This window comes from Sorghum bicolor, chromosome 8 (genome assembly GCF_000003195.3).
Source record: "Sorghum bicolor cultivar BTx623 chromosome 8, Sorghum_bicolor_NCBIv3, whole genome shotgun sequence".
Classification (NCBI taxonomy): domain Eukaryota; kingdom Viridiplantae; phylum Streptophyta; class Magnoliopsida; order Poales; family Poaceae; genus Sorghum; species Sorghum bicolor.
Window position 1 is genome coordinate 8379584 of NC_012877.2, and position 19903 is coordinate 8399486.

Genomic DNA, 19903 nt, shown 5'->3' on the forward strand with positions numbered 1-19903 from the left:
TGAAAGGTGTCGAAGTCACTGAACCTCCACCACAGATGATGACTCCTACCGAGGTCCATTCTCAGATTGATGCTCTCATGGAGAATGAACAAGGTGATGGGTTCGTGGGATATAGCGAGGAACATATGTGGACTCATAAGTCTGGCTTGATGAGTCTCCCTTATTTTGATGACCTCCTCATGCCACATTACATTGATGTCATGCACACCAAAAAGAATGTCGTGGAGGCACTCTGGGCAACACTCATGAACACTAAAAAGTCAAAGGACAAGCCTAAGGCTCGATTGGACCTCGCAGAGTTGTGCCATAGACCACATAAAGAGATACGAGCTCCTAGTGTTGGTAGGACATGGAAAAGGCCTAAGGCAGATTTCGTCCTGGCCCCTAGACAAAGGAGGGAAGTACTCGAATGGATGAAGACATTAATGTTCCCTAATGGGTATGCAACAAATTTGAGGAGGGGAGTGAACTTAAGTACCCTCCGAGTGAACGGGATGAAGAGTCATGACTACCACATTTGGATTGAGCGTCTTCTCCCGACGATAGTTCGAGGCTTCATCCCCGAGCAAATATGGACAGTGCTGGCAGAGTTGAGCTACTTCTTCCGCCAGCTCTGTGTCAAGGAGTTATCTTGATCCATGATTGCAGACTTGGAAAAAGTGGCACCTATCCTACTTTGCAAGTTGGAGAAAATCTTTCCACCAGGTTTCTTCAATCCCATGCAGCATCTGATATTACACCTCCCGTATGAGGCACAAATGGGGGGGCCATGCAGGCCTGTTGGTGCTATCCGATCGAGAAGTTCCTAAAGACTCTTCGAAAAAAGTGCAAAAACAAGGCTAAAATCGAGGCTTCCATTGCAAGTGCATTCACTTTGGAGGAGACGTCAAACTTCACAACATCATATTACGACGACACCCTTCCAAGTGTGCATAATCCACCTCCTCACTACAATGCTGATGAAAATGAGTGGACCCTCAGCCTTTTTCGAGGGCAACTTGGAAGAGCCGGTGGGTCGACCACTAAGCCCTTGTCAAATGTGGAGTGGCGTAAAATCATGTTGTTTGTGTTGACCAGCCTAGAAGAGGTGGACCCATACATTGTGTAAGTTCTCAACGGACTAGTTTCAATAATCCCACACCTTTTCTACATCTAACCCCCTTGTTGAAAGGATCAAGATGCCCAAGAGGGGGGGTGAATTGGGCTTCTCTAAAAATGTAAGCAACCTATAAGCTCCAATTCAACCCCTTGTGCCTAGTGTGACTAGAGAGCTACCGGATAAAAGTTTTGCAATCTAGTTCCAATCCTATTCTAGCATGACAATTCTAAGAATGTAAAAACACAAAGTAAATGCTAGAATGTAAAGGAGTAGTGGAAGAAAGTCCTCGGCGATGTTTTGCCGAGGTATCAGAGAGTCGCCACTCTCCACTAGTCCTCGTTGGAGCACCCGCGCAAGGGTCTTGCTCCCCCTTGGTCCGCGCAAGGACCAATTGCTCTCTACGGGCTGATTCTTTGACACTCCGTCGCGGTGAATCGCCCAAAACCGCTCACAAGCTTGACACGAGCCACCCACAAGAACTCCGGGCGGTCTTCGTGCCTCCAATCACCACCGAACCGTCTAGGTGATGGTGATCACCAAGAGTAACAAGCAAAGAACTCTCACTTGACCCAAACAAGGCTCTAGAGAGTGGTGGATGCACACTTGACTCTTGGAAATCAACTAGAGAAGGATTCTCACAAGAAATCACTCAAATCTCAATCCTCTCTAGGCTCTTGCTACTCTCTTGCTCCACAACAAGTTTCTTTGATGTTCAAATGGGCAAGAGGCCTCTCATAGATGAGGTGGAGGAGTATAAATACACCCCACAAAGTCCAAAGGTCAGCCAACCGTTTTCCACTGAAAACGGGGTCACCGGACGCTGTTAAAGTTGCACCGGACGCTCTGCACCGAGCGTCCGGTGACACACAACGGCTAACTGTACCTACATCTGACAGGTCACCGGACGCTACCTCTTAGCGTCCGGTGGCACCGTCCGGTGCATCGGGGAGTTTTACAAACTCCCTGGGTATGGGACCGGACGCTACCCGGTGCGTCCGGTGCTTAAGGGAAGTTTACAACCTCCCTGAGTGTGGGACCGGACGCTTCCCGGTGAGTCCGGTGCCAGCGTCCGGTGCTCAACCCTAAGCACCGAAACCCTCCAACGGTTAAGGACCTCACCGGACGCTACCTCTCAGCGTCCGGTGCAGCGTCCGGTGCCTCCTTAGGCACCCTAACCTCGTCGAAACGCGATCGCTCCAAAACGAAGTTGGTTCCTCTCGACTTAAGGACTATCTCTGAGCTGCCTAGTGCTAGGTTTTACCAAGTGTGCACCACACCAAAACCTAAAGCCTTGCCTAAGTCAAGCTACTAGATCAAAGGCCCTCTTAATAGTACGGTCAAAGGAAAACAAAGTCCTAAACTACTCTAAGTGCCCTTCTTCACCATATGGTACTTAGACCTAGTCTAGTCTTGACGATGTCCATCCATCCTTTGAAAACCGAAACGATTTTCACTATTAAGTAGGCATGTACATCCCTGTCCATCGAGTACCTATTACCATGACCTCACTAATGACTTTGCCTCTGCAAAACACACGTTAGTCATAGTAATCAACATTGTCATTAATCACCGAAATCACTAGGGGCCTAGATGCTCTTTCAATCTCCCCCTTTTTGGTGATTGATGACAATAACCTCGAGTATGAAAGGAGTTGAGGTTTTTAAATGACTTGGTTTCAATAAGCATGATACAATAAGAGCAAAGGGATTAGGCATGCTTATATCAACCAAGTCTAACATCCTGCATCCAAATATGTGAGATGTATACAACAGGATATAAACACAAATGGCTCATAAGTACATCAGAGTAAAAACGCGGAAGCAAAGGTAATATGAGCCAAACACATGACATAGAGATATCACAATTAAGCATAAGGTCATGTCTCACAACCATAGAGTATCTCACACAAGTGCAATGCATAAAAGTAAACATGATGCATGATGGAGTAGCACACAAAAGAGTATATCAAAAGAATAAAAAAACTCTCTAGCTCTCTAGCTCCCCCTAACTCTCATACTCACAACTCTCTCCCCCTTTGGCATCAAGCGCCAAAAACCTACGAAGACGGAGGTGGAGGCGGAGCAGTGAAGTCCCTCGGCACGGTCTCAAAATGAGCTGCATCGTCTGATCCATCGGCCGTCGAGGCGGAGGAGGTGGAGTGATCCTCTGAAGCTACAGGTGCTGGCGAAGCGGTCTGGGTCTGCTCTGGAGGCGCTGAAGCTGTCACAGGCTGTGCGGGCTGCTCAAGTCCTGCTGATGAGGCTGGCACGGACTCAGTCGCTATAGCAGACGTCTCTGGCATGGTAGAAGATGGTGAAAGCTGCTCAGATGAGGCTACTAACGAAGATAGGTGCTCAGCAGTGGTGACTGGAACCATAAAAGCTGCAGGAGCCTGTAGGGCTGGAGGCGTAGGGTCACCAGTCAGAGAACTGTAAGAGAAACTGAGGTGCTGGCCTGCTGACGAGTCCAACACTAGCTGTGACGCTGTCGCTGACTGTGGAGTGAAACCTGAGTGGAGAGGCGTAAACTGCGGCACCTGCTCAAACCCAGACGAGATAGCACCCTGGGAGACCTGGTGCTGAGGCGTCGAGAACGGTTGACTCCGAGCAGGGAGCTGTAGTGGCTGCTAAGACTGACTCTAGGGAGCTGGAGTGGGAGGCCTGACCGACGATGTGCCTGGGAGCTGAATCTGAGGAAGCTGAATCCCTGAGGCGGCCATAAGAGCAGCCGTCATCGCTGTCTGCTGAGCCTGGAACGCAAGCTGCTACTCCTGGAAGGTCAGAAGCTGTCTCTGAAGCTCGTCCTGCCTAGCCTGTATGGCTGCATTGATGGCAGCCTGGTCCCTGTCCCTCCTCGCCTGCTCCTTAGCTGCCCATGCGCTGATCTGCCCTCATCCCCTCTAGAATAGCTAGCAGTGCAGGGTCCGTAGCACTCGAGGAAGCTCCTGCCTCGTGGTCGTGTGTCCTCGAAGGAAGATCTGACACTGGAGGACTATAGTCATCATCTGAGCTATCCGAAGCAAAATCAAACTCCCCCTCAACCTCTGCATCTGCAAATGCCCCAATAGCTATGTCCTGCTGCTCCTCGGTCTCTGGGACTGCTCCTGAACTGCGAGTGCCCCTAGGAGAAGGTGGGGGCACCGGGCCACGTGGTGTACTAGGAGGTGGTGGAGCTCGAAGGTCGTAGTGAGCTCTCAGCATCTACCTAGGGTCATAGTGGGGGAAGACCGTGTCTGAGTCCGACAGCTCTCTCTGCAAGTGAGCTGGAAGGGGTACTGGCCTGGCACGAAGAATAAGCAAGGTGATCCAGTGTGCATACGGCAACTGACGCCGTCCCCTGAAGCTCTCTGAGATATTATCCTCGATCTTTGAGACTATCAGATCCCACAAGTCAAACGGAGTCTGCGAGATGAGGTGAGCTACCAGCCACTGCTGTATCCTGGTGAAACCGTCCTTGTAGCCTGTCCTGGGAAAGAGTGTCTTCCTCAACACAAAGTCGAGGATCCTAGCTGGGCATGTCAAGTCTCCCACTGTCCGGCTGGAGCCCTCTCCAAAAGGTGGATGAAAACAGGGAGCCACAAAATCCACCGGTGGTAGCTCACCATCGTGACGACGTCGAGGGGGCTCGAAGTTCCCGTAGCACAGCTGGTGAATCCTGGTGGAGTAGGCTCTCAAACCAAGTACCTCTCGGGCACACTGTGCTGTCACCCTGTAGTCAGTCCCTGCCAGTGCATAGTGGATATAGCTATGATCTGGTGAAACCCACACTGAAGCATAGAACTCTCTGACCCACTGCTCACAATAAGTACCAGGGAGAGCAAGTAACTCCGGGAGGTCGTGGATGTAAGTGAAGTACTGCCTGATGTCTGCACCAACCACGTTCCCTAGAATCTCAAGATCGAGCACCCTGTGCTCCCTGAACTGAGCCTGTGAGCGAACTAGTGCCTCGTAGATGTCCTCCTAGACTACTTTGTAGAACCTGACACTGGCTCATGGATCCCTGGTAGTTGAAAACTAGGTAGGAAACGGGACGAACCGCAGCTGCTGGATCTCCCGAGCTGAAACCTGAGTGAGGTCCCTATGAATCCTCACTGGAGCCTGACGAGGAGCTGGAGTGCCTCTAGCTGGAGTAGTGCGAGCAGCGGAGGTAGACTGCCCCTGCATACCAGTCTGAGGAGTGGCCTGAGTACGAGTGCGAGTCGACCTCCTCAGGGGCTGCTCCTGCTGTTGTGCCTATGCCGAACCCTCTGCTTGGGCCTCTGCCTCTGTCTCTGTGTCCGGGTCCTCCTGAGCTGAATCTCTTACATTAATCCTGACACGCTATCCTCCTAGCATGATGGTGCCAGGAGGAGATCCATGCATAGCTTCTGCCTCAAGAACCGCACGCCTCTGACCTGAGCGTCCACCTCTCTCGGCTGCCTCAGCTGATGCTGCAACTGCATCTACTATCTCTGCCTCTCTGTCGCTGGTCTTGCGCTTTTTGGTGGCGAGCTTCTTTCCTTTGCCTTTCTCTGCCATGGACAGGCGACGAGGAGGATCACCTCCACCATCACCTCCTGGTGAACCTCCAGCGCTGGGTGCCGGACCACTGACGTTCTTGCAACGGGCCATCACAAGAACAACTGTCTAAACTAACTGCCGGCAACTGACCAACTGCCACAAGAGATCAACGTGCTGCAAGAGATAGAATAGATAGGGCATACATAAGCAAACATAATAGCTAGAGGTTAGAGAACCCTATAGATCGCAAGATTGGATAAAGAACGGGCGTGAACTGCTTACGTTCCGATGACGGGACATGTTCTGGATGAAATATCGCGATCGGAATCCACCGAAGAACGCAAATCCACTCCTCAAGGTGCTATGATAAGTAAACAAAGACAAACTTCGTCAAAAACAACATCTAACTTCATTTAGGCATTGAATCAAACACCTTGAGGGCAGGGTTCAAAGAACTCACCCAAACCCTAACTGACCTGTAGGAAACGAATCACAGGCGGGGAGAGGGAAGAGGAGAAGCCGAGGGAGAGATCTGGCCACAGGGAAGCACTTGAGGTCGCCGGAGACGGGAGATTTCGACGGCGGTGGTGCTAGGGCACGGGCGCGGAGGTGTCTGTGCTCAGGCGAGATTAGGAGAAGAAAAGAAAACCGCCGCGAGACACCCCCGGGCGCGGGTATATGCGCCCGCCGCGGGGTCACCGGACGCTCTTTATGTGGCACCGGACGCATCTAGTGACCACCGGACTCATGCGCAGAGAGGTTTTCAAATCGGCATGTCACCAGACGATGGCCACCGGACACTGGCCTTAGCGTCCGGTGCCCTAGGGCACGCCTGGTGAGCACCGGACGCACCTCATCGGACGCTGCAGAGACACTGTTCCTACGTCCGGTGAGTGCAATCCTGCATACTCACCGCACCGGACGCACCGAGACAACATCCGGTGCAGCGTCTGGTGCCCCTCTGAGTCCTTTTTCAACTTAGCACTACGTCCGACTTTGACCCAACCAAGTTCCAACTTCAAAGACACACAAATAAACACCAAGTGGAACTGGTATGAGTGACCTCTCTCAAACTCTCAAAATTTTACAAATATTTAGCCTTAGGCTTAGTAGTTTTTATGAAAATAGTCCGAGAAATCACCAAGGAGCATCATATGGCCATAAAGCTAGGGGTTTAAATCATGATGAGCTTTGAATGCTCCCCCTATCTATGGATGAACACAGCGGATGCTCAAAGGGTAACCAAAAAGAAACGGTAAACTAACAAGCATGCATATGATATGAGTTGAGATGCAATACTTGAAAGTAATCTAATGCTTGTCAAGTTTGATCCAAGGTTAAGCTTTTTCACACACACAAAGGGGTTATATTAACCATGTTAGACAAGCCCTACACACAATTTTTGAGTTTTAGTTTTGGTATGCATGATATGCAAAGCAAAAGCTATTTACAAGTTTCAACACACAACTTCATCTTTTAGTAAAGTTAGAGAGATCAAGCACATTAAGTTCATTTCTCAACATACAAAACCTAGCTTCATCTAGGGGTTTTGTGAAGATATCCGCCAATTGATTTTCCGTTCCCACATTCTCTAAAGATATGTCACCTTTAGCAACATGATCCCTAAGGAAGTGGCGGTGGATGTCAATGTGTTTTCTGCGGGTGTGTTGAACCGGGTTGTTAGCAAGTTTTACGGCACTTTTGTTGTCACACAACAAAGGTACTTTGTCTAGTACTACTTCATAGTAGCAAAGTTTGTTTCATGTAAAGTATTTGTGCACAACAAGCACCGGCGGCAATGTATTCCGCCTCGGCCGTTGACAAGGCAACACTATTTTGTTTCTTTGACATCCAAGAGACAAGTGATCTACCTAGGAAGTGGCACCCTCCGGATGTGCTTTTTCTATCAATGCGGCACCCGGCATAATCCGAATCGGAATAGCCTACAAGTTGGAATCTTGCACCTTTGGGATACCACAAACCTAGGCAAGGCGTGTATTTTAGATACCTAAGAATTCTCTTGACGGCAATCAAGTGAGATTCCATAGGCATTGCTTGATATCTAGCACACATACACACACTAAACATAATATCGGGCCTAGATGCGGTGAGGTAGAGTAGACTTCCTATCATGGAGCGATAGAGAGTCTTGTCAATTGGGTTACCTCCCTCATCCAAGTCGAGATGCCCATTTGATGCCATGGGAGTCCTGATTGGCTTGCAATCCATCATCTTGAATCTCTTGAGAATGTACTTCTCTTGAGAGATGAAGACCCCTTCCTTCATTTGCTTGACTTGAAATCCTAGGAAGAAGGATAGCTCGCCAATCATTGACATCTCAAACTCCTTGGACATCAAATCACCAAATTCCTTGCAAAAATCTTCATTAGTAGAGCCAAAAATAATATCATCAACATAAACTTGGCAAATGAAGATTTCCCCATTCATTTTCTTGGTGAAGAGTGTTGTGTCAACTTTCCCAATCTTGAAGCCCTTCTCAATGAGGAAGTCCCTAAGCCTCTCATACCAAGCTCTAGGAGCTTGCTTGACACCATAGAGAGCCTTGGACAACCGGTAGACATGCTTGGGGTACCTAGGGTCTTCAAAACTGGGGGGTTGCTCAACATAGACAAGCTCATTAATATAGCCATTCAAAAAAGCATTTTTCACATCCATTTGAAATAAACTGATATCATGACTAGATGCATATGCAAGTAGGATACAGATTGCTTCAAGTCTTGCCACCGGTGCAAAGGTTTCACCGAAGTCAAGACCTTCCACTTCTGAAAAGCCTTTTGCCACAAGCCTTGCCTTGTTGCGCACCACTTTTCCTTGATCATCCTTCTTGTTCCGGAAGACCCACTTTGTTCCAATCACTCTTGCATCTTTGGGTCGCTCTTCAAGTGCCCATACTTGGTTGCGAGAGAAGTTGTTCAACTCCTCTTGCATGGCCATGATCCAATCCGCATCACAAAGAGCTTCCTCTATAGACTTTGGTTCATCTTCAAGAGACACACAAGCGTGATGTTCAATAAATAAAGCATGTCTAGAGCATGTAGTTAGACCACGTGATGGACTCCCGATGATGAGATCTTGAGAGTGATCTTGGAGGAGATGTGATGATCTTCTTGGTGCAACTTCAGGAGTAGGTTGGGGAGCATCAACATCTTGTGCTTGTGCCACCGCTTGCTCATGAATGACTTGGGTGTCTTCATGAGCATCTCTCACATCCTTGTCTTCATCTTGTGGTACATGTGAGGTGGATGGTGGATCAATGACTTGCACATCATCATCTTCTTTAGGCTTGATGTCTCCCACTGGCATGTTCTTCATGGCATCCCTCAATGGTTCCCCACCTACATCATCAAGATTATCACTTGCTCCTTGGGAGCCATTAGTTTCATCAAATTCAACATCAAATGTTTCTTCAACCATGTTTGTGGCATGGTTAAAGACCCTATATGCTTTGGACTTTGATGAATAGCCAACCAAGTAGCCAATGTCACATTTTCTTTGGAACTTGCCCAAGTGTTGGCGCTTCTTGTAGATGTAGCATTTGCACCCAAACACTCTAAAGAATGAGACATCGGGCTTCTTCCCATTGAGCAACTCATATGGTGTCTTCTCTAGGAACTTATGAGGAAAGAGCCGGTTTGATGCATAGCATCCGGTGTTGATTGCCTCGGCCCACATCTTCTCGGAAGTGTTGTACTCATCTAGCATTGTTCTTGCCAAGGTGATCAATGTCCGGTTCTTTCTTTCTACAACCCCATTTTGTTGTGGTGTGTATGTTGAGGAGAACTCATGCTTGATTCTCACTTCATCACAATACTCTTCAATGTTGGTGTTGTCAAATTCCTTGCCATTGTCACTTCTAATTTTCTTGATCTTGACATCAAATTGATTTTGGGCATTCTTTGCAAACTTCTTGAATATGGATGCAACTTCGGCCTTGTCTTGCAAGAAGAATGTCCAAGTGTACCAGGAGAAATCATCAACTATGACCAAGCAATATTTGTTGCCTCCAAGACAAGCATATGTGGTTGGTCCAAATAGATCCATGTGAAGTAGCTCAAGCACTCTTGAAGTAGAGAGATAGGCCTTGGTTGGATGAGTGTTTGTAACTTGCTTGCCCGCTTGACATGCACTACAAAGCTTGTCTTTTTCAAATGTCACATCCTTTAAGCCTCTAATCAATTCTTTCTTCATCAACTTCTTGAGTGTGCCCATTCCAACATGTGCTAACCTTCTATGCCATAACCAACAAAGTGAGGTCTTGGTGAATAAGCAAGTCTTGACATCAACTTCATCGAATGAGAAATCAACTACATATAAGTTGTTGTGTCAGAAGCCTTTGAATATAACTTCATTGTCATCCTCCTTGGTCACTATTACTTCTTTCTTCTTGAATAGGCATTCAAATCCAAGATCACAAAGTTGTCCAACCGAGAGCAAGTTGAAACTCAATGATTGCACATAGAGCACTTTGGTGATAGAGTTGTCATTTGATATAGCAACCTTTCCTAGTCCCTTGACCTTGCCTTTTGAATTGTCACTAAATGTGATCTTCTCTTGGTTGTCGACATCTTCATCAAGAGAGGTGAACATTCGGGGATCTCTGGTCATATGTTGAGTGCAACCACTATCAATTACCCAATGTGATCCACCGGTCTTGTAGTTCACCTACACACAAGAGATCAAGCTCGAGATTTAGGGACCCACATTTGCTTAGGGCCCTTGACCTTCTCTACTAGTTCCTTCGGCACCCAAATCTTCTTTAGCCTTTGCTTATTGGGCGACCCCATGAAGCTAACCTTAACCTTGCCACTCTTGTCTTTCCTTACAATGTAGTGAGCATTGAAGGCAAATGGTCTTGCATGCTTGGGCAAGGCTGGTGGTAGTGGTGCCTTACACTCATGAGCAAAGTGTCCTTCTTGACCACACTCAAAGCATCTCTTTGGCTTTGGCTTGCTTGGTTGATCATGAGTGGCTAGTGACTTGATGAGCTTTGTTTGATGAGCCTTGTAGCCAATCCCACTCTTGTCCATCTTCATGACGGTGTTCATGAAAAGCTCACTTTGAAGGTCCTTCCCTTTTGTGAACTTTGCTAACCCCATGGTTAGATGTTTCTTCTCTTTCTTGAGCTTGCTATTCTCTTGAGTTAGCTTCTTGATGATTGGGTCATTGTTGCTAGCTAACTCATCCAAGATGAATGTCTCATCTTCTTCTTGCTTGTCATACATCAAACCAAGCTTGAGATATTGGTTTTCTTCCTTGAGTAACTTGTTCTCATATGCAAGCTTCTTGCCTTGATCAAGTGACTCAATCACAACGGTCTTGTGCTTGGCTTGCTCTTGCAACTCTTTCTTGAGCATGACAATTTCTTCCTTGAGCTTGATAGTGTCCTCATAGCTCTCGGCCACTACCACTTTCTTGCCCTTGCAATCAACACATTTGCTTGTGCTCTCCACAAGTAAGTCATCACAAGATGTGGCTACATCAAGCTTAGCAACATGGTTAGTAGCAACATGTGTTTCATCAATTGCAAGTTCATATGCTATCTCAAGGTTGTCATAGTTTGCTTTTAGAGTTGTTAGCTCTTCTTTCGTTGCTCTATATCTAGTGATAAGCTCATCATGAACACTCTCAAGTTTATCATGTTTTTCTTTGAGCTCTTTTAGAGAGAGTTTGAGCTCCTTGAGCTTAGTGGTCATGATCTCATTTTGATCTCTAAGCTCATCACTAGACTTTAGCTTTGCTAGAAGTGTTTCATTTTCAAGTTCAAGCTTTTCATTTTCACTTCTAGATTTTCTTATGACTTTTGTGTACTTGTTAAGCAATTTTACAAGTTCATCATAATAAGGTGATTCGTATTCACTATGACTTTCACTACTCTCATCCTCACTTTGTACCTTCCGATCACCCTTAGCCATGAGGCATAGGTGTGTAGAGGATGTAGATGGTGGTGAAGATGATGGTGATGGAGCATCCATAGCAATGGCGGCAACCTTCTGATCATCACTCTCATTGCCGGAAGAGTCACCACTTGAGCTCTCAATGTCAGTGAGCCAATCACCAACAATGTAAGCCTTGCCATTCTTCTTCTTGTAGTTCTCCTTCTTCTTGCCACCTTTCTTCTTGTATGGCTTCTTTTCATTCTTCTCATCATCACTTGAAGTTGATGACTCAACTTCAATCTTTTTGGCTTTGCCCTTGTGAGAAGCTTTGAGGGCCAAGTCCTTCTTCTCCTTCTTGGCTGATGAGGAGCCATCTTGGGGGTTCATGTGCATATACATCTCATGAGCATTGATCTTCCCCAATATGGCAGTTGGTGTAGCGATGGAGAGATCACCTTGATGAAGCACGGTTACTATGTGCCCATATTTCTCAATGGGGAGCACACATAGTATCTTCCTTGCGACATCGCCGCACTCATTTGAGTGATCCCAAATCCATTAAGCTCCTCTACAATGACATTCAAGCGAGAATACATTTCATTAGCATTTTCTTTGGGAAGCATTTCAAATGTATTAAGCTTGTTCATCACCAAGTGATAGCGTTCCTCGCGTTCACTCTTTTATCCTCATGGAGCGCACAAAGTTCCTTCCATAGAGCATGGGCGGTTTTGTGGCTCCGAACGCGGTTGAACACCTTTTTGCAAAGACCTCTAAAGATGTGGTTTTTGGCCTTTGCATTCCACTTCTCGTTTTCCTGCTCTTGTGGAGTAAGAGCGGTGTCCTTTTCCGGAGGGGTAAACGCTTCGGTCGCGGCTTTTAGGCACTTTGTATCACATGCCTCAAGGTATGACTCCATCTGTATTTTCCAATACGGGAAGTCAACCCCATCGAACATGGGTGGCGGTCCATCCCTGTTAGACATCTTTCTCTAGGCGGTGAAGCCTAAATAATGAGCACTAGGCTCTGATACCAATTGAAAGGATCAAGATGCCCAAGAGGGGGGGTGAATTGGGCTTCTCTAAAAATTTAAGCACCCTATAAGCTCCAATTCAACCCCTTGTGCCTAGTGTGACTAGAGAGCTACTGGATAAAAGTTTTGCAACCTAGTTCCAATCCTATTCTAGCCTGGCAATTCTAAAAATGTAAAAACACAAAGTAAATGCTAGAATGTAAAGGAGTAGTGGAAGAAAGTGCTCGGCGATGTTTTGCCGAGGTATCGGAGAGTCGTCACTTTCCACTAGTCCTCGTTGGAGCACCCGCACAAGGGTCTTGCTGCCCCTTGGTCCGTGCAAGGACCAAGTGCTCTCTACGGGCTGATTCTTTGACACTCCGTCGCGGTGAATCGCCCAAAACTGCTCACAAGCTTGACACGAGCCACCCACAAGAACTTCGGGCGGTCTTCGTGCCTCCAATCACCACCGAACCATCTAGGTGATGACGATCACCAAGAGTAACAAGCAAAGAACTCTCACTTAACCCAAACAAGGCTCTAGAGAGTGGTGGATGCTCACTTGACTATTGGAAATCAACTACAGAAGGATTCTCACAAGAAATCACTCAAATCTCAATCCTCTCTAGGCTCTTGCTACTTTCTTGCTCCACAACAAGTTTCTCAGATGTTCAAATGGGCAAGAGGCCTCTCATGGATGAGGTGGAGGAGTATAAATACACCCCACGAAGTTCAAAGGTCAGCCAACCATTTTCCACTGAAAACGGGGTCACCGGACGCTGTTAAAGTTGCACCGGACGCTCTGCACCGAGCGTCCGGTGACACACAACGGCTAACTGTACCTTCATCTGACAGGTCACCGAACGCTACCTCTTAGCGTCCAGTGGCACCGTCCGGTGCTCCGGGGAGTTTTACAAACTCCCTGAGTATGGGACCGGACACTACTCGGTGTGTCCGGTGCTAGCGTCCGGTGCTCAAGGGAAATTTACAACCTCCCTGGGTGTGGGACCGGACGCTGCCCGATGAGTCCGGTGCCAGCGTACAGTGCTTAACCCTAAGCACCAAAACCCTCCAACGGTTAAGGTCCTCACCGGACGCTACCTCTCAGCGTCTGGTGCAGCGTCTGGTGCCTCCTTAGGCACCCTAACCTCGTCGAAACGCGATCGCTCCAAAAAGAAGTTGGTTCCTCTCGATCTAAGGACTATCTCTGAGCTGCCTAGTGCTAGGTTTTACTAAGTGTGCACCACACCTAAACCTAAAGCCTTGCCTAAGTCAAGCTACTAGATCAAAGCCCCTATTAATAGTACGGTCAAAGGAAAACAAAGTCCTAAACTACTCTAAGTGCCCTTCTTCACCATATGGCACTTAGACCTAGTCTAGTCTTGACGATGTCCATCCATCCTTTGAAAACCGAAACGATTTCCACTATTAAGTAGGCATGTACGTCCCTGTCCATCGAGTACCTATTACCATGACCTCACTAATGACTTTGCCTCTACAAAACACACATTAGTCATAGTAATCAACATTGTCATTAATCACCGAAATCACTAGGGGCCTAGATGCTCTTTCACTTGTTACTCGTCACAGGGAATTCATCCGTCAATACTGGCGCCGTTCAAGGGAGCCTACCCCGTCTGAACAAGACACCCTCCTCGCTAATGGTGCGGGACAAGGGAGGCTCGATTTCATTTGTTGGTTCTCAACCAAGGCCCGAACCGATCCTTCTATCGGTGCCAACCTGAGATGTGTTGCCAATGGGTGTGACCGCCGAGTCAAGTCATTGTCCGCTTACGACGTGAATGGATTTTGGTTTCACACAACAAGCTACGAGCATGTGCGGCCAAATCGAAAGACCACAAATACCGAGGTTTTTACGCCTGGCACTGATGGCAGGGACTACTATGGAAGAGTTGAAGAAATATATGAAATCAAATTCCCTGGTAGCACCAATGCTCGTCCTGTCATATTCAAATGCCATTAGTTTGATCCGGAAGTAACAAGGAAGACCCCAAATCTTGGTCTTGTTGAAATTCGACAGGATTCTGTCTATCCAAGAGACGATGTGTATATTGTGGCACAACAGGCCACACAAGTTTATTATATGCCGTATGCTTGCAAGGCTAGACTGGATCTCATTGGTTGGTGTGTTGTGCACAAGGTGTCGCAACACGGCGGAGCACCTCTTCCAAATGATGAAGACTACCACTTCAACCCAACCACGTATGATGGAGAGTTTTACCAAGAAGATGGGCTACAAGGGAGGTTCGAGATATACTTAACCTGTGAGATAGGAATGGATGTACACAATGTAATGGTCATTGATGATGATGACGAAGATGAGGTGCAAGATCCAAACGACTTACAAATGCTTGAGCGGTTGTGTCTAGGCAATAATGATGAAGACAACATTCCTCCGCCAGATGTTGTTGATTATTTTGACCTAGTTGATAGTGATGATGAGACTTACGATCTAGCTAATCCCAATCATGAAGAATATTTGTAACATACATGTAATACTTTCAGATTTTGTAATTTAGTTTTGTTTATTTTATATCTATTTCTAATTACGTATTCCTTCTTAATTGTAGGTGCATTTGCAACAATCTATGCAAATCTTAGCAAATTTTAAGAAAAAATATTAAATCATTTATTTTATTTAGTGTTTTCTATTCACAACTCAAAATAGAAGTTTTGAAGTGTGCCATTGTGGAAGGAGCATGATATGCTTCAATTGAAACTCTCCATCCTTGCCCTATGAGGTGGTAACCAGGGGTCGATCCAACATGGGGGCTATAGGGGGGCTCATGCCCCCTACTACTCTATAGGAAATGTTGTAAATGGAAAAGGGTTATAAATACATAGATGCTACTACTGAATTTCAATACCTTTGTTTTTTCATGAATGACCTAAAATAAGTGATATTAGAAAATTATGTCAAAAAATAATGTCATGGTGTATGTTATTTAGAAGAGTCACCTTGAAAGCATCCTCGTCGGTTAAATCGTCCCCAATGTATATAGAAAAAGTGTTATTATTATTTAGCCCAATCTTCGAATAAAGATAACATACATCATTTTCCTTGTTCTAGGCCAGTGGTGGACAAACCTCGTATACCTTTAAATAGAAAGTAGCGACATCATAAATGCTCCTCTAGTTACAAATATGGTGATGCTTTAAATACTTTTTTTTTCTTTTTTTTGAGGAAATAGGAGGGGACATTAAATAAGAAAAATATACAATCACTTTGATTAAAATACATGATATTGTCAGCTACACTCCTTCCACTAACACTAAGAATCCCTCAATAGAAATTCATCTAATATTGGATGGGAGTTTGGAGTGCTGGTCCCCACCACCATATGATATGCTTTGATTGAACCTCTCTATCTATGCACTGTGATGTGGTAACCAGGGTGGATCTAGTGTAGGGGTTATGGGGTACCATGCCCCCTACTACTTGCGAGAGATCCACGGTGTTATTAATAGACAGGGAGGAGAGAGGGGAAGAGAGAAGAAAAGAGAGAGGAAGAAGATGGGACTAAATGAGGGGATCTTACTAGAGGGAACATTTTGCCTTAATATTATTTTTTAGAAACAAGACCACCACTACTATGACAGTTACAGTTGTTGCACCCACTACCACCCAAACCGGAATCTTCTAACATTGACAACTTTTTAACTTGAATTCATTAAAGGTCCCAAATACTCATTTCAAAATCAGATGAAGATCATGCGGATGAAAGTGAGTCTTGTCGCATCCTAGTAATCCAATGTCCATGGGTGAGGCACCTACGACAAGCCATAGGACAACACTAGCTATTATCAGATGATGAACAGTTTCGATACATAGGTAAAGATTGGCTATTGTTTCTCCAAGATAGCTACTTGAAGGAATAGCATGGCCTCATCCTACTCCTCAAGTAGAGAGTGTACTATGTCCACAACAACATCACACATTGCGCAGCCCTACGTCCACGATGGGATCAGTAGGTTTTCTGCTAAACTTTGGAGAAAGTTTGATCTAGAGAAAGGAAACCATCCTATGCGAAAATAACAAAGGTAAGCAAGCTATCTTGGTAAAAAAAGGGCTCTAGCACTACTACAGAATGAGGCATTGGTCGATGCCCAAAATCGCCAAAAACCTCGGCCTTTTTGCGGCTCGGGATTAGAGGCCCCTTTAATTCCGGTTCGTAACACGAACCGGTGCTAAAGGGTCCTGCCCAACGGCTACTGACAGGTGCTGTCGGGGCAGGGACCCTTTAGCACCGGTTCGTGTTACCAACCGGTGCTAAAGGGTCCCCTTTAGCACCGGCCAGTGCCATGGGCCGAGGCAAAGCCTTTAGCACCGGTTTTTAACACAAACCAATGCTAAAGGGTGACCCTTTAGCACCGGTTTGTGCCCTGAACCGGTGCTAAAGGTCTGGTTTATAGGCCGGCTACCTCCTCCCCTCTGCCCATTTGAAACCAAGAGCACCATTGTTGTTCTTGGAGCTTCTTCTTGCTTGGTCTTCCTTTGTTCTTCATCTCCGACGTCCATCGTTGATCTTCTTCGACTCCGTCATCGTCTCTTCGTGCTTGGAGGTGACTAACTGCATCCTTTCTTGTCTTTGTCATGTTGTTTTTGGCTTGTGATCTCCCATTATTTTTAGCTCAAATACACTTTATTATTTTGAATCATTCACTTGAATTAGTATCCATATATATATATATATCATATTTCATGGTTGACCTAGTATTAATGTAGTTTGCAAGAATGAATTATAGTATCTTTTTATGATCTTAGAAATTAGGATAGTTCAAATTAATTGGTTTGTTAATATCACTTGATTTGTTTTTATTACTACATAATGTCCATTGTATAATTTAAAAGATTTGTTGAAGTAACTAGACAAATAAAGGATATTATTAGGTTCTTCTTTAATCCTACATGTTTACTAGTAAATGTGGAATTTATAATTGTTTAAAATTTGAGTATGGATAGTAGATGCCAACCGTGACCGGGTCTTCGGTCTCTCAATGGGTTCAAAAGCGATACCGGCCGGAACTCCCTCTCATTACTTGTGGCAAGTGTGGGAAGAAGATTGTGATGGAGTACAAAGTGTCGAAAGAGAGAGTAAACAAGGGTCGTATATTCTACAAGTGTCTGGATCGTAATGTGAGTTATTTCTAGACATTTGCTTATATTTGTGCTTATTTTAATGATATTAATTAAACTTTTGATTCTCTCTTTTATTTTCAATGGGACAGTACCGGCGGATGTACAGGTTGGTACTGGGAGGAAGAATACATTGAACACATCAATAAATCTTTTGCACGAGTGGTTGAGGCTGAAGGAGATGAGGCAGTGAGCCGGCGAAAGGAGTTCAATGATGTTGATCAAGCGAATGATCTAACTATTATAGTTGGGATCGGACGCGAACTAATTATGTTGCTTAAGTGCATTTTAGTTTTGGTTTTTTTAGTGCTAGATGCAATTGTATTTGTTGTAGCCAAGCTTGCTTGAATTAATCAACTATGTGTGTTAGACATGTTGTGCAATAAGATGAGAAACTATATGTGTGCATGGTTTTTATAATATATATGTTATATTTAATGCAGATGGTAACACGTAACTGGATGTATAATGCCAATCGGCGCTCCGAAGAGTTCATTAATGGTGTGCACTATTTCTTAAGTGTTGCCGAGACAAATAAGAGGGACGGTTTCATGTATTGTCCATGTGCCGTGTGCAAGAATTTGAGAGAATATTCTAACTCTAGAACTCTTCATTCGCACTTATTAAAGTCTGGTTTTGTACCAAACTATATTTGTTGGATCAAGCATGGAGAAAGCGGAATTATAATGGATGAAGGTGAAGAAGAAGAAAAAGAAGAATTGGACCACACCAACATTATTGCTCAGTATGGTGGCTTCAATGATGTTGCAATGGGGGAAGATAATGAAGAAGAGGTAGCGGCAGAAGATGATCGTGGCGATGATGCTTTTGCTGATGCCATCCGTGATGCACAAAGAGAATGTGAAAGTGAGAAAGAGAAAGCCAAGTTCGAGCGCATGCTAGAGGACCATATGAAATCGCTATATCCCACCGCTGAAGAGGGGCAAAAAAAGCTGGGTACCACACTGGAATTGCTGCAATGGAAGGCAAAGAATGGTACATCTGACAAGGCATTTGGGCAGTTATTGAAGATCATAAAAAAGATGCTTCTGAAAGGCAACGAACTGCCCACCACTACATATGAAGCAAAACAGGTTGTCTGCCCTTTGGGATTAGAAATCCAGAAGATACACGCATGTCCTAATGACTGCATCCTCTACCATGGAGAGGAATACAAGAATTTGGATGCACGTCCAGTATGTAAGGCATCACGGTATTAGATCAAGCGAGATGATCCTGGCGATGTTGAGGGTGAAGAACATCATAGGAAGAAAATTCCTGCCAAGGTTATGTGGTATGCTCCTATAATATCATAATTAAAACGCCTGTTCAGAAACAAGGATAATGCAAAGTTGTTGCGGTGGCATAAAGAAGACCGTAAGATAGAAAATATGCTGAGACACCCTGCCGATTGAACCCAGTGGAGAGCGATAGATAGAGAATTCCTAGATTTTGCAGATGATGCTAGAAACTTGCGGTTCGCCTTAAGTACAGATGGTATGAATCCTTTCGGTGAGTAGAGCAGTAGTCATAGCACTTGGCCAGTTACTCTATGTATCTACAACCTTCCTCCATGGCTATGCATGAAGCGGAAGTTTATTATGATGCCGGTGCTTATCCAAGGACCGAAGCAACCAGGCAACGGCATCGATGTCTACCTGAGGCCATTAGTTGAGGAACTTCAACTTTTATGGAGCAAACCAGGAGTTCGCGTGTGGGATGAGTACAAACAAGAGCACTTTGACCTGCGAGCATTGCTGTTTATAACAATCAATGATTGGCCAGCTCTGAGTAATCTTTCAGGCCAGTCAAACAAGGGATATAATGCATGCACACATTGTTATGAAGACCTTGACTGTGTATTTTTGAAAAAATGTTGAAAGGTCATGTACCTTGGCCACCTCGGTTTCTTCCTGTGAACCACCTAGTACGAAAGAAAGGCAAGCATTTTAAAGGCAAGGCAGACCACCGGACCAAGCCTCTCAATCAAACCGGGGAAGATGTACTCGAAATGGTCAAGGATATAAAAGTGGTATTTAGAAAGGGATGAGGCAGCGAACCTATTCCTAAGGACGCTAAGGGACACGTACCCATGTGGAAAAAGAAATCCATATTTTGGGAGCTACCTTACTGCAATGTCCTAGAGGTCCGCAACGCGATCGACGTGATGCATCTAACAAAAAAATCTTTGTGTGAACTTGCTCGGATTCATGGGTGTCTACGAGAAGTCTAAGCATTCAC